Source organism: Astatotilapia calliptera, unplaced genomic scaffold (genome assembly GCF_900246225.1).
Source record: "Astatotilapia calliptera unplaced genomic scaffold, fAstCal1.2 U_scaffold_124, whole genome shotgun sequence".
NCBI classification, from domain to species: domain Eukaryota; kingdom Metazoa; phylum Chordata; class Actinopteri; order Cichliformes; family Cichlidae; genus Astatotilapia; species Astatotilapia calliptera.
The window spans coordinates 5,633-21,209 of record NW_020535646.1 but is presented as its reverse complement, the minus strand read 5'-3'; the positions used below and the strand labels follow the sequence as shown (position 1 = coordinate 21,209).

General features: G+C 41.4%; 1 pseudogene; it reads right to left on the bottom strand.

Annotated features, from left to right (window-relative positions):
• LOC113017438 (BCL-6 corepressor-like) overlaps window positions 1–14,958 on the bottom strand; it is a 45,758-nt pseudogene extending 30,800 nt beyond the window's left edge.
• Window positions 14,959–15,577: the final 619 nt, after the last annotated feature.

Sequence of the window (15,577 nt, the reverse complement as noted above, 5' to 3'; positions counted from 1 at the left end):
AGACACTAACTACTGAAAACACATTGGCATAATTTGTAATAGTTTGAAGACACTGATTTCAATAAGTGATTTAAAGAAGAAGAAGAATGCACAGAAAAGACAGACAGCTAAGATTTTTGGTGGCGCTCCATAAGCCAAATGAAAATAGTTGCATTCAGTGCCAACAGACCTTGCATTATTAGTTACAACCAAAGACAACGACAGTTAGAGCTATGCATTCAGGTTGGTCAACTGGAGACAACTGATGTCAGTCGGTTAGTATTATTTCCAGTTGTTTCTGGGGTGTTTTTTTGTCATTTTACTTTGGAAAGTTTATGGCCTGCCTCTTACGAAATGTGACTTGGTAAATAATTGATCTAAAAAAACCTCAACTGAGACCATGCATTAAAAACTGGAAGTTAGACTTAGGCGATATTACAGTATATGTGTTCTTGTTGCTCTTAACTGAACCAAAACCTACACAGCTGTGTGCCCTCATCATTTAACAGCATATGTTATCCCAACTTCCTTTATTTATGGTCTGCAAGCAGAGGAGTCCTTCATCTTGCAGCTTAATTTCAGGGGTTTATCCAGCTGCTGTCTTATAATTTTATTTGAAACATTTTTAATCTTCCCCTGGACACCACCACCACTGACCCAGATGGCATCCAGGACCTTCTAAAAAACCAGGGAAAAATGATGCCTTAACCTCATCTTCATCTTCAAGTGTCCTGATTTACCTTTTGCTTGTTTTTCGTCCCCATAAGGAAGCTGAGTCCTCACAAAGTGAGCAATACAAACACAGCTGTGTTCTGTTTTTCCGCTGAGAGGATCAAAGACAGGCGCCTTATACTCTCCCTCATCTTTTATGTCTCTCGCTCACTCTTTCCATCTTCATCTTCACATTTTCTCTTCTTCTCCTCATTCCTTTCTTTCTCTCTTCTGTCATCTTTTTTATTCTTCTTTCATCCTGTCTTTAATCATCCCGCCTCCCTATCTTTCTCCCTCCATATATTCCCATGCTCTCTCTTCTCTGAATCATCTGACTTGCCCTGCTTCCCGTTGCTTCCAGGCACATTATGCGCTATGGCAACGGGCCATCAAAGCAATCGTCATGGAAACGTTGTTGTCTGGCTGCGTGCACTAAAGACCGCCGCTTAGCACGCACACAGAGAATAAAACTGCCCTGAGAACAGCAGCGGCAGATTTGAGCAACTCTTGATTTTCCCGAAAACTTTTTAAGTTGCTGATTTGAATTTTGTCAAAAAAATACTTTCAATGTTTCTGAGATCCTTTCATTAGTTTAGGATTTCATTAAAAATCTTTTTTTGCAGCAGAGGTCAGCAATAATCTGACATAAAATCCCCTCCCAAAAAGTTGCCATATGTAAGGCAACACTATAATTCAAATGGAAAATGTTTGCATTCAAGGAAATGATTTTTGCACAGTCACAAAGTCAGATATATTTATAAAGGAGGCTTCCCCTAATCCTAAAATGTAATCCCACATTGCCTATAAAGCCATAAAAGCACAACTGTATCACCTTTCTGACAAAGCCAGCAAAACTGAAAATGCAGTAAGGCAGTAAAAGCACAACAGTGTATAGATGTTCACCGGTCTTTTATTTATTTGCTCTGTAGAAGCATGAGCCTGAACTTGTGTGACAGATCGAGAGATACTGGCTGGATATAGTGGGGGTCACCTCAACATGTTGCACTGGTTCTGAAACCAATCTCCTAGAGAGGGAATGGAGAGGGGATTTCCAAGGCTGAGAAGCAGCTACAAAGGGCAGGTTCACCTTTATTCCCTTTGCAGATCAGGGAACAAGCTCTGACTATTCTTTCACTTGTGTGTCAAGCAACAGTTAGGAGTACCTGAACCTTTACACAGTTCTTGGGTTGGGTGCTGGAGAGCGCACAATAGGTGATAACGGTGAAACCTGGAGGGGTTAGATTTGGAGAAACAGCCTGCCTGATCTGAACATGAGTGGTCTTCTGTGCTAACTACAGATGTGCAAAACAAACACGGTGTTCATGCATATGAGTGTTATTCAATACACATGGAACCAAGACACCTTTGGCTGCACATCAATAGTCAATACTGTAATAGAATAATTGGCTTTGCACGGCTGGGCCCCTCGGATGAAGACAGGAGAAGAGCTGACAGCCGATTGCAACCTGGTGATGCTTTGCATCAAGTAACAACGGTGGAGGAGGATGCTGGAGAGGCCTGGTGTGCCCAGTTGTGTAGGAAGGATACATTGTACGTGTCTAGCAGAAGTCGTGGTCCAGAAGATCTTCAAATTCCACCAGAACATCAAAGACCAGCAACACCGAGTCCAAACAGGCCAGGTCTGCCTCTATGTTGCTAGGGTCTGTAGCAAGATGGTAGGTGCTTTCTGTAGCAGAAATCCCCAAACCCAATTAGGGACACCACAAGTTAAAAATGAGTCCTATCAAACTTATCTATCTTGTGGGGCTCTGGAAGAAGCTTACTACTACCAGCATACCAAGTGGAAAGTTGCTCTAGCAGTAGCTGAAGCAAATACATGGTTATGGAAGAAGTGGGGATCAGGTAGAGGACTTGATTGTAAGGGCAGAAGTTACTGGTTGCTGAAGTTTTCAAAGCACTCCTCTCTGGCAGGCCCCTGGGGCTGGATGATATTTGCTCTGAGGTCCTTAAAGCTCTGGCTGATGTGGGTTTTTCCTGGTTGACACGCTTGAGCCTACATTTGATCACATCCCTCAGATGTTCTGTCCGAGTATGCTTAGGGAGAATGGGGTATCTGGCTCACTTTAATGGCTTATAAGTTCCCTGTTCAGACTGTCAGACTCGTTGCTGGTGGATAAGGAGAACACTCCATACTTATAACACAACCACAGTTTTGCAGAGCCTTTGCAGAGCCTACCACGTTCCCTTTGTAACTGTCTGACACTTTTATCAGCATTCATACTTTTCTTCCCCTCACCCCTATCCATTTGGGGTAGATGGCTGGTTCTGCTGGCGGTGTTTTCCTATTGAAAAGGAGTTTTTCCTTCCCACCGTTGCCAATTATTAAAGATTTTTGTAGGTTTTGCATTTTGTTTTCGTTACATATATGAGTCTTTATATTGAGACAATGAGTGTACTCTTACCGATAAATAAACTGTAAAAAACAACAACAAAAAAACCCCTGCTAAAATGTTGAAAATGCTCAGGAGGAATCTACGGCACTGGTCAGGTCAACCACAATAGTCAGAGCCTGCACCAGCGCAGTGTGTAGTTACAAAGACACACTTTAGGATGTGTTGTAGGGTTTCAGAGGGGCGTGTGGTTACAACGTATCTACAGTGTAGCTTTAACACAGAACTAAAAATTGTAATTTTACACTGCAAACAAAATAAACTGCTATATACCCAAGAATGACTCAATCTGAAACAAAAAAACAAACAAAAAACTGACAGCAGGTTAAACATAAGAATCCAGCCATGAGTAACACAACTGAACCTTAAAATGTCTCAGATTTCAGCCTGTGGAGCTGTGACTGCAAGAAATGCAAGTTAAAAATGACTTAAAGTGAATCATCACAGTCAGACTTGTTTGGTTAGTTTGAAAAACTCATTGAAACAAGCCAAAACCGACCACCTAAAAAACACCTACTGAATGATCCTGAAATAGCGTTTTGGGACTTTTTTTGTTTTTAGCAGCGTGAACCGAGCGTGAAACAAAACAAATCGGGACTCTGCGCTTAAAACTTTTACTTTTAAAAATGTGGAAGAGAAACCGCTGATGGTTTGCGTGTGCGACTGAACGGGCACGCTTGGCTTTCTAGAGAAAATGAGGGCAGCGGTTCGCTCAGTTTAAAAGGAGAGAAGTGCACCCAGAGTTCAAATGTGTGCGTGTATGTGAGATACACACACACACAAACAGACACACACACACAGATGGAGAGAGAGCACAAAAAGGAGAGAAAGAGACAAAGAAATTGAGCGACTTCAAGCGAGTGAGATCAACTGGAAAAAAGAAAGGCGTGTGTTTTTATGTCTTTGTGGGTCTGTGATGTGTGCATGTGTCTGTGTGCGTGTGCATGTGTGTGCGTCATCCTGCAGAACTCTCAGGAAATCCTCTTACCTCTTGGAGCCTCAGCAGCGGCTGCAGTGGGAGTTCTTCCTCCTCCCCCTCCTCGCCTCCCTTCACTCTGCTGGCAGCGTTCCCAACCCGCCTCATCTGTCTTCTTCTCCCCCTCCTCCTCCTCTTTTTCTTCTTCTTCTCCCTGCTGGCCTTCTGCCAGCTCCTTCTCCACTTCTTCTTCATCTCCTTCTCCTCCTCCTCGTCCTCTGTCTCCATCTTTCTCTTTCAGCTCCAGCTCGGAGAAGCGAAGCATGGCACGCTGAGAAAAACAGAAAAGCACATATGAGAGTTTGCGTCGGTCGAGCCTGAAACACGACTAAGTGTCAACATGTTGCTTTAGCCTGGAGGCGTTTGGACCCTCTTGACCTTCATTACACATCTTAAATTTATTATTTCCCCAGAAACCAACCAGCACTCCTAAAGCTGGATGGATCAGTACATTAATTAGTCCACTTATTCTGATTGATTTAGCCAACAGACAGCAGCTTATTCAATGAAACAAACAAACACACAAAAAAACAAAAAACAAGTGAGCTCAATAAAAAATGAAGGATAGAGGACTAGTTAAAAAAATTGAGATTGATCAAGCAGCAAAGTCTGGAGATAAAAATGTTAAATGTCCACATTTATGAAATAAACTTGTTTACAGCTTGATACAACGACTGTGTTGGTCTCTGTAGCTAATGTTCTCCTTTCCAAAGACTGTACTCAAAGTTTGCATTCTTAGGGACGTGGCCTCTTTGACTGATAGGTGGGTGGCGACACAGGTGGCTCTGGCTGCTCAGCTATCTGGAGTCCTTGAATTGGACCTCTGGACTATCTAACCAATGATGGGCTGCTGTGTGGTTAACTGTACTAACAGAGAAGAACACTGAGCTCCAGTTTTTGATTTTACTTCACACTAATTTGAAGGTATCTGTGTTTGTGTGTTTGTGTGATGCTTCCATACGGACTGTAGATGCAGCTTGCAAAACAAACCACCTGATATGAGGAGAAAAATTACAACTTGACCTTCTCGTCCAAAGATGGTCATTTCTGGCTTCAGAAAACCAACAGGACAACAAAGTAAACATATAGTAGGGTTGATGCTTTAAAAATTAGAGTCATAAAGAATCTTTTACATGGAGTTTATGCAGTACATACTGAGTTGATACCTGAGTTTTTAGAACCCTGGGCTTTTAATGTAAAGCATCATCCACACACGGTGAAGCAACATGGCAACCAGAGATGTAAGAAAGTCCATGACATTTACTGACTTTTCGTGATAATGGAGGACACATTTGCTGGCGTTGGATTGGTCTAGAGTTAAACTGTTCATTAAGTTACACAATTAAAGCGACTACCAATAAGTGCTAAGGATACCGCCAATATATGACTGGGTAGTAAATACTAGAGGGTTACCTAGGCAACCAGATTGAAACCCTGTGTGGACGGGGGTTTAGGCCCATCAAAACTGGAGTCATGCAGCGTTACTGTTTTGTTTCCATGTGAATATACGAAACCAAACAACCAGTACAGCACAGGTTTGATCTGTTTTCCTTGTTTTCAGTAATACATATTATTAAATGTAAACATTTCAGGAGTTTCAAATGAGGTAACTAAGGATGAAAGTGATCCCTATGAACCCAAAGCTGTGGTACTTTCAATATTGACCAGCTAACAAGCACTCGGTGCTGCTCCCAGGCAGACTTCCATGAGCTAGCCAATCAGAAGAAAGTGAACTTTTAATGAGGGCTTTAAGACACAGGACCCTAATACGGAGTGTGAACTGAGGAGATATATAAAGGGCTAGTATATAATACATGCGGATTATTCTGTACTGTCATTCAGAGTCCATCTTGGCATAGAAATATACGCAAGTAATTTTCAGGTAACATAATGAGCCCGCTAGAGGTTAGAGGTTTGTTTATTTGACAAATCTTAATCTTTTTAGATTTTGGGTCACCTTCCAGCTCTCAGGAAGAAGAGCTTCTGCTTTTGAACTGGATCCTGTTCACATTTGGTATTTGACCTCTTTCAGTCAATATTTGTAGGATTGGTCCCTAAAAAAGAATCAGCATTTGGTCGCCATCACCTTCCCTTCTTGACCTCTAACTCCGGACTTTCAGTGATCCTCACAGGCGGCGGCAGCTGTCAGCCAGAGGTACTCACCTCTGTTTCTCTGTGGCAGCTGGAGCCTCGAGAAGCTTCATGATTTCACTGCCTCAGAACACAAACACACCACAAATCCTAAACACTCAGAAGTCGCTCTGTGACCCCCCCGACTCTGCTGCTTTGAAAGATAAAAAATACTCCCTGCTGGCATTGCAACAGACAAACGCAGAGAAATATGTGAAGCTGCTCCAAACAAACAGTGAACAGGTGCTGCTGGGATGAAGTCCAGAAAACAGCATCATATTTTGGAGAATCTTTCTTTCCTTCAAACGATCAACCAAAGGCAGCAAATTTAATGCATTTCTGTAAAATAACTGCATATGCTGTTAGTGACCAATCATTTATGACCAATTAAAGTACACTCATACTTTGATTCCTTTCAGGAAGCTTCAAACACAACAAAGTCCCTCAGTTCTTCTCCTCACAATCTGTCAGATTGTTTTTTTCAGTTCAACTGGGATCACAGTTTGCTTGAAACTTTTAGCATTTACACCTCAACTCCTTTCAGCATGTTCATCTCTTTTCATTTTTTTTTAACTTTATCTAACCTCTTTCACCTCTAACGCTTTCAAACTCAGCGCAATGATTTTGAATTTAGGGTTTTTAAAATCAGTTCATTCATTCATTTGAACTATGGATTAACAGTTCTGTTTAATAAAATCATAGTTCAGTGTTGGTATTTATGTATATGTCTGTCTCCACTTGGGCTTGTTTAACGTCACCTGTACGTAACTTAATGGTCAACAAAATTTTTATCCCTGCGTATTGTGTGACAGAATTTTATTTGAGTCACCGCAAAATACAGAATAAGGATTTTGAAAAAACACTGAAATCCTGGCAAAAATACCTACTTGGCTTGATTCGATGCAGCTTGACTCAGTTTTTGTCTTTTTCTATTTCAATGCAGTCACACAAGTACTGTTCTCTTAGCAACCACCAAACCCAGACTCATCCATTAGATTTCTAGACCATTTGATTTGTCACGCCAGAGAACACTTTTCCACTGCTCTAGAGTCCAGTGGGAGTGTGGTTTACACCACTGCATCCACTTGGAAACCCATTCCATGAAGGTCTCTGCCACTGTTCTTGAGCGAATCTGAAGGTCACATGAAGTTTGGAGGTCTGTAGCGACTGACTCTTCAGAAAGTTGGCAAGCTCTGCACTCTATGTGCTTCAGCATCTGCTGAGCCTGCTGCGTGAGTACTTAACTCCAAATGTTATTTTCTTTACATGATCAGATTTTCTTATTTACTGATTATTACATAAACCTCCGTAATGTAAAGTTTTTATTGCCTTTAAAGAGTTATTAATGGCATTAATAGTTGTTTTTTTTCTGTGCTTAACAGCAATTTGTCATTTGAGATTCTTTTAAAGACAGAGTTTCATGGCCATTTTAATAATAAAAAAAGACCTCGGCTTATTTTATTACTTAAATTCTAACCATTGGCAAGCGTTCTTGCAGTGCTCATCTCAAAAATCGCTTTATACTCCTTAAGTATTTTACCATCACCCGCCTCTCCCCATTCACTGTTACCGATGTCTTTTCAGATGCTCTTGTTTAGGATATTCTGTAGCCACCAGCACGTGATATTTTCTTTCAGAATTTAAATATTTGCCACTCCTGTTCTGCTCTGTTACCTGAACTAAGATACCAGAGACAAATCAAGAAACCTCCAATCATGTCTGAAAGACATTTTGTTATGATCCTAAAGAAGAAGATGCATGTTTACAGCTTACATCCCAAGATGCACCACACTCATTTCTGAAAGCTTCATCTTTGGTTTTACAGGCTTGTTATGCCCTTACTAACCATTGGTGCCTGCTCCCCTGATCCGCTGCCTGACATCCTGGTATTAGTCACTCACCTCACTCTGCCCTGACCGCAAACCCATTTTAAAAATTAATGGCCCGTGAAACGATCTACAAATCCATCCAACGCTGCTGCCCAGAGCTGAGAGCACCCAGGGGCGTAGGAGCAAAAATGTGAGTTAATTTGAGCCGGCACCCTCCTTCAGGAGCCACGATTGACTGAGCAAACAGCTTTGTACAGGGAATAAACAGATGGACAGGAAACACATGAAAACATGGAGCCCAACATGAAGAATCAGTGCAACAATAAACCTGCATGTGCAACAGTAATGGCTAAATGTAATATTGCGTAATTAGTTTATCTGGTGCCTGGGCTTCAAGTGTCACCTGAAAAAAAGAGTTTAAAAAAAAAATAGTTAATAGAATTTTACTGAAAACACAAGACCCTGAAGTTGTTGTTTATCCTTGTGGAGCTGTTGGTTTAATGCTAAACTCAACACTGTAATTGATGAAGAATGGAACAAAAAGAGACACAAAATGAATAAAAATAAGTTAAAAATGACCATAAAGAAATAAAAAAAAGACCAGAAAATGGCACAAAATGAAATAAACAGAAAATGATCAGAAAGCGATGCAAAATGATCACAAAGAGATAAAAAAACAAGAAATTGAAAGGCAAAATGACTGTAAATAGATATAAAATGACAACAAAGATGAAGAGAGTTAAAACACAGAGATAAAAAAGGACCACAAAAAGGCAAAAAATGACCATAAAACAAAGAGACATCAAATGATGACAAATTTAGGCAAATTGACCACAAAAAATTTATGCAAAAGAAAGGCAGAATTACCATAAGGACATATAAAATGACAACAAAGATGAAAAAGTACTACAAAGATACAGAAAATGAACAGAAATAGATAAAAAGGACCACAAAAAGAAAATGACCATAAGACGGTATAACGACCATAATAGAAAGAGTTAGAAAGTAGCCACAAAGAAAAGATGGAAAAATGACTGTAACAAAAAAGACATTCAAGAGATCCAGAAAGATGAAAAAGATAGAAGACGGAAAATGTCCATAAAAAGATACAAAACAACCACAAAAGATACAAATGTCTAGAAAGAGATCTAAAACAACAATGAATAGACTTAACAGAAGTGTGGTGCTTTTTGGGCTCAACCTTTCGTCTCACTATCTATTTGCCTGAATGTGGATATATATCTGAAAACTAATATATTAATTATAGAAATATTAATCACGTTATTTTAGACAGCTAATATTTTATTTTGCGTCCCAAATAATTCAATAGCGTTACATCAGCTGTAATGTAAAGTATAGGCTTTCTAAAGCTGCCTGTCTGGAAATGTACTTCATTATTCATTTAGCAGCTTCCATCAGTAAATAAAAAACAAAACAAAAACAAAAACTTTAAAGAAGTGAAAGCTAATCTGGGACTGCAGGATGAAGATGAGGACTTCTTAGGAAAAAAACCCAAAACAAAACAATGAATTCATCCTCTTCCATCTACTGAGAGGAGGATGAAGAGGAGGAGGTGAAGGAGGAACAAAGAAAGCAAAAATGATGTTCAGAGAGAAAGATGAAGAGAAAAAATAGAAAAAGCCAAGATAAACATATAAAAATAGAGACAGAAAGGAAGAAAAAACGCAAAAGAGACTTCTTCCTTCCTTCCTTCCTTCCTTCCACTGTTTCCTTCACAGTTTGGGGAAAAACCATCAGGTTAACAGTCGCCTGGAGCCACAGAGCCGCTGAGTTATCCTAACTCGACCTCAGCTCGACCCCAAATATCAGCAGGCAGAAAAGCAAAAGAGAGGAGGAGAAGGCAGCCACTCTCCTCCTAAATACCTCCTCATATCCGACCACTCTTCACTGCAGATTCAAACAAACCTCCTCTCCCGATTTACGGTTAAAATCCCATATTATGTCTGCTAAGTCTGTTGTTGACATTCTAGGTTGTTTTTCTTTGTATGGTTGGATTAGATCTGAACACTCTATGATCAGGGTTAACAATAAAAAAAATAGAAGCATTAACAGTAGACTCTGGCCCTGTGAGCGCAGCTGAAAGTGCTGATTTCTTTAAATGCAGACCAAAAATCCACCAGCTGGGGCTAACTTTAAGGTTGTGGCTTATAATTGCTTTTTAAAGCAACATTTTACTGTTTCTGTTTTACTTACCTCCTCTTTTACTGCCACATCACTGAATTAATTCAAATTCAAAATATTTTTCACTCATTAGCCACCTCATATAAGCCCATATTTACATTCCGTTTTTGTACATTGGGTCCTGTATAAACAAGGTTTAAGTGACTTGACTGTGCAAACGGTGATTCTATCCGAATGTTCATGTCCTTAACTGTCCACCACTTCCACAATAATTTAAAACTGCTGACGCTATGCTGTGGTTGTTTTGTTTTTGTTTTTTTCTTATTGAACAATCAGTTGATAAATCAAAACCGTAATTTAAAGACCAGCGCTCTGCAGCATATGCTGAGATTCACTCCTCCTACATAGAAGCCATAACAATCACAGCATTCTCTTTTTACTCCTCCTGCAACTTCCAAAGATAATTTGTAGGTGGGAAGCTAGTGAGGGACCGCATCCTCAGAGAAAACCAATTCCTGCTTCCTCCTACAAATATCTCCTTGGCTGCGCATCAGCAGGCAAAACTGACACATATGTTCATATTTAATTTCTTAATAAAACCGAGAAACACCACAACAGTTGAGTTAAAAGCTGCATTCCAACCATATTTTAGCCAAAATGGCAAAGGAACTTAGCCACATATGAATGTTCATAAAAACCTATGATAAAGCTTTTTGATGCATGCTCAATCATCCAGCTAAGGAAATCTCAATTTTTTAGGCTATCATAATGTTATAACTGCACAAGAAATTATTGAAATGACCTTCTTTCAGGCACAATTTATTATTTGGTAAATATTCTCAGTCTCCTGTGCATTTCCCTGCTCCAGGACTTTATTAGATAATGTCATTTTTAAAAAAGTAACCCTGGTTTAAAATACTTTTTCCATGTTTACAAGAAGCTTCACACTGTGGAATTGGACCACAGTGAATGGGGAGTCTGTTTCCTTTCAGTGAGTGTGACTTAAATTACCTTAATGAACAGTAAGCTGAAAAATCAATATCAGAAAACAAACCCAAAGAGGCAGCAGTGGTGTAATCATAGCACACCAGACCACCAGAGAAAATCTGATTTGCTCTCTCTGTCTCACCATACCATCATTGAATAACGAAGGGATGAGGACATGATGCCTTACCTGAAGTGCTCTCTGTTCTCTGCTCAGCTTGCTCGAGTCAGCGTAAAGCTCTGTGGTCACACATTTGAATCGGTCTCCCACGTAGCCAGATGAATTGGCAATGCGTTTGGTGAGGCCAGAGACACGGGATTTGCTGTGACCATCCTCTTCATCTGCCAGGGGATCCACGCAGTCTTGCATGTTGAATTCCTTCTCATTTCCACAGCTAATAGTAGAGGAAAGGTCTTTGTTAACTAACAGCTCCAGCATCGGATCCACTGGCATCGTGTTCAGACCATCACTGGTTGGTGAAAGGTGTTGACAGGTTGGGCCCTGGATAAAACTATTTCCATATGTGGGAACCCTGAGGGTGCTGCTTGCACCGGCTGTTTGGTAATTTCCAGAAGGCTGGCTCTTAGAGAGGGATCTTCCATAACTCTGACTACTAAACTTTCCAAATGCAGGAGCTCTGGCATTAGCATTTGATTGTACTGCATTGCAGTTCTCACCATGAGGGCTGTTGCTCCTGTAGCTTGTAGGCATAGAGTTAACATTTTCACGAGTTGGGCTGCTGAAAAGTTTCGGTTCAAAAGTTGGTGCCCTCACAGTCAGATTTCTGCAGCATGGCCCAACAAAATTTCTAAAATTTGGACTGTTTGCATTTCCGTTACATGATGAGGGGCCTCTTGGGTTGCTGTTGGCATATAGTTGGGCTCCTCCAGGTGATGGCCTGGAATTAAAACTTCTGGATGCTGGAACCTGAGGACTGAAGTCTCTACTACTCTGTCCCATACTGCTGTAAACGGGACTTTCTGATTGAGTGCTGCCATGGTGAGCTGAGCTCTTTGGGCTCATTGTACAGACTACTCCCATGCTGTTGTTGGAACTAGTACAATCACTAGAACTATTTTCTCTGCTTCCAGGAACCAAAGAGCTTACGTTTCTGGAAGGGCTTTGCTGAGGTTGAATATTTTTACTGCTTGAAACTTCTGATCTAACCTCACTTGTAACACTTTTCCCACCACCAGTAGCATTCAACGTTTGATTCCCAGAACCAGCAGAGGCTCCAGTTTTACATTTTCTAGAAAACTGCTGTGGAGACGTTCGGGCACATCGCATTGTCTCCTCCTCTGGGATATCTGGGAATGGACTAATTGCTTCTTCCTCCTCCTCCTCTGGGATTTCCACTGTGCTATCCTGACCAGTAGGAGGAGGTGAGGAAGAGGTGTGATGAGAAGTGTGGGATAGTGAACCTAGTCTCTGCTCTGTACCTTGAGTTGAAAGGATGCCTTTTGGAGGCCCTGGCTCTGTTTCTCTGATTTGTACATGTTTGGAGAAATCTTCGGTTCTGGTAGATGTGGAGCCACAATTACTGGTGGAAAAATCATCTTCTGCCTCATCATGCACCAGGTCAATGCAAACTATATCATCTCTTACGGCAGACAGGCCTTTACCTGAGGCCTTGGACTTGTCTTTCTCATTATCACGTGTGCGAGAGCTGTCAACATCTGGCTTTTCTAAAGTCCAGAGTTTATCCTGGCTCTTGGACCTGATCTCAAGCTGTTCTTTGCTTGTAAGACTTGAATATTTTGAAACTGGAGTTGAGGTAATCTCTTGGGAATTTGGATATGAATGAACTCCATATGGGAGGCCGTGTCTTGGTGGAATGTTAGATGAGTAAAAGCTGCTGCTACCGAGTAATAGTGGATGCGGGTACACATGTCCTTTACTTGCTATTGACAGTCGCTGCATGGATATATTTTCTGCAACTGAGTACGGGACATAGCGATTAGTATAACCTAAGCCAGGAGGAAGATAGGAATCACTATACATCTGGCTGGAGCCATTTCCATTTTCTAAACGAAATGGCTGCTGATGCTTAGTCTGGCTCTCTTTAACCTCTGGCTTAGCAGAAGTTAAGATTTGTTTTCCAGAGTGAGTTTCCCCTTTGCTGTTTGGAGGGACTTTGTCAGAGTCAGTAGGTGGGACTTGTGGCCACCCAACTTTGGCATTTAAAGAAGGAGATGCTGCAGAAGGTTGCCCTCCTGAGACAGTACTGGAAATACTGGCTAACTCAACTCTCTTAGAGCCAGGTGAGCCAGAAGGGTGCTGTTGGTGAACAGTATTGTCCACACTTCGGTTTTTCATAGACTGAGAGCCTCTGCTGTGGTCAGAGATGACAGCAGAGGAAGGACCTGGAGTAGCCCAGCTGGGGCCTGCAGTGCTGATCATTTCGGGATGATCTGAAGTCTTAGCTGATGTGCTAACAGGTCGGGTTAAACTCTCTTTGATCTGTTGGTCTTGACTAGTTAACAGCTTGTAATGAGATGGTGGCACATACCCCAACTTGGACAGAGTCTCTAATCTGGTTGGGAATCCACTTGGAAAACCTTCCATCTCTTTAGCAGACAAATCCAAAGGTTTTTCTCTGGGGTTTTTGGCAGCCTTATGAGGTCCTACTCTGTCAAGTGATGTCTTTGCAGGTGATACACACTTTTCTTTATTACTGCAGTCAGAGGTGACATCTTTGGTTTTACTGCTGCCTGAGTGTATAGGGGAGGAGCGCTCAGAGCTCATGTAAAAAGGGTGACACACTGAAATTGAGGTTGAGGATAAGGAAGTGCTTCTGCTAAGGGACTTTTGGAGTTCTGCAGAACTGTTGCTGAGATGGTGGGGTGTTGGAAGTGAGGAAGAAGGAAGGGTAACTGGGGATGACTCTAAGGCATCAGTACCAGCTGAGCTGGAAACATGGGTGCTACTGTTTCCACCAGTAGTTTTGCTGAGAGTATTTTTGGTAGAAGTGGTCTGAGTGGACTTTCCACCACTGCTGCTGCTACTCTCATGTTGTCGCTCTGTATGGTGAACAGCGTGAGCTTGGGTATCCTGATGATTCTGAGGACTGGTGCTGAAGGCAGAGGGTTCTTGATGTACCTGAGAACCAATGCCCTGCAATGTCTTGTCCTGGCAGTGGGGTAATGGTGAAAGTACTGTAGAAGCTGGGGTGGCTGTAGAAATCCTTATTGGAGGGCCTAGTGGAGAAGAGATATGGGCCGGTAAATAAGGAGGCAGGTAGAAAAGTCTCTCCTCTCCAGGCGTGCTGTTCCCAAGCCTGGAGGCACACAACGATTGATATGCCAGCTGTTGGTGGATGAAGGGTGGCTGCTGAGACAGGAATGAGGCCTTGTATGCCATGTCCAGGAAGGGGTACATTGTAGCATCGGTATAGGGGCTGATCCAAGGTAGTCTAAGAAAGCTACTGGTACCATTCAAACCCAGCTCTGGCTGTTTGTCACTGGATCCTACTCTGCGGTCCAAGCCCAAGCCATCACCAGCTGCAGCAGGAACAAGTAAAGGTTTCTGCAGTCCTGGTGCTGGGCTTTTATACAGTCCAACATATCCATTTGCAGATTTCTGGCCTTCAAGCAGGGATACATCTGGTTTATACAGGAGATCATAGCCAAGTGGCAGTGAGGTACCAGGCTCCTGGGGTTTTTCAGAAGACAGAGGATGGATGCCAGGATAAAAAATTCCTCCATGGGGGCGAAGGTTTTCCCCCACCAGAGCATTGCGGTCAATACTAAGGGCAGCTAACGGGTTCATCCTGTGAGCTGCACTGGCATCCACCTGTAACAGAGAGTAAGAGAAAATAATGAATAACTGTATTCTTTTGTAAAATCCTCAAGAACTGTTTTCTACAATAATCATTAATTCTGACTAACAGAAAGTCAGAAAAACTTTCATGCACAAAAAAGGCAACAACCTTTCTGATTCTCAGATTGATACAGAAAATGCTAAGAATAATAGCAAATCTTTATATTTGAGTCAAGAAACAGTTTTTGAAATTTTATCTTATAATATTTTGCGATCCATTTCTTCATACGACATTTTGCAATGTGATGCAGCACACTGTGAAGCATTAAGTTGATACAATATTTTGTGATGAAATTTTGTGATCCAACTTTTCATGATATGACATTTTTCAATGAGATTCCGCAGTGCATTTAATGGTTATATTTTATGATATGACATTTTGTGATATGAAATTACATATATGACTTTTGCTGAAGACTAAGTATCCCACACTGTCAGCTGGATGTTAGTGGGCTCTGCAGTGCAGGCGATTCTCCCTTTAGTACAGTACATACTCTGAAATATATGGTTAAGCACCACATGGTTAAATTCGCACTTCAAGGACAAACGGGAATGAAGAGAGGAAAAAAGAATTTTGTCTATTTAGGGGATCTCA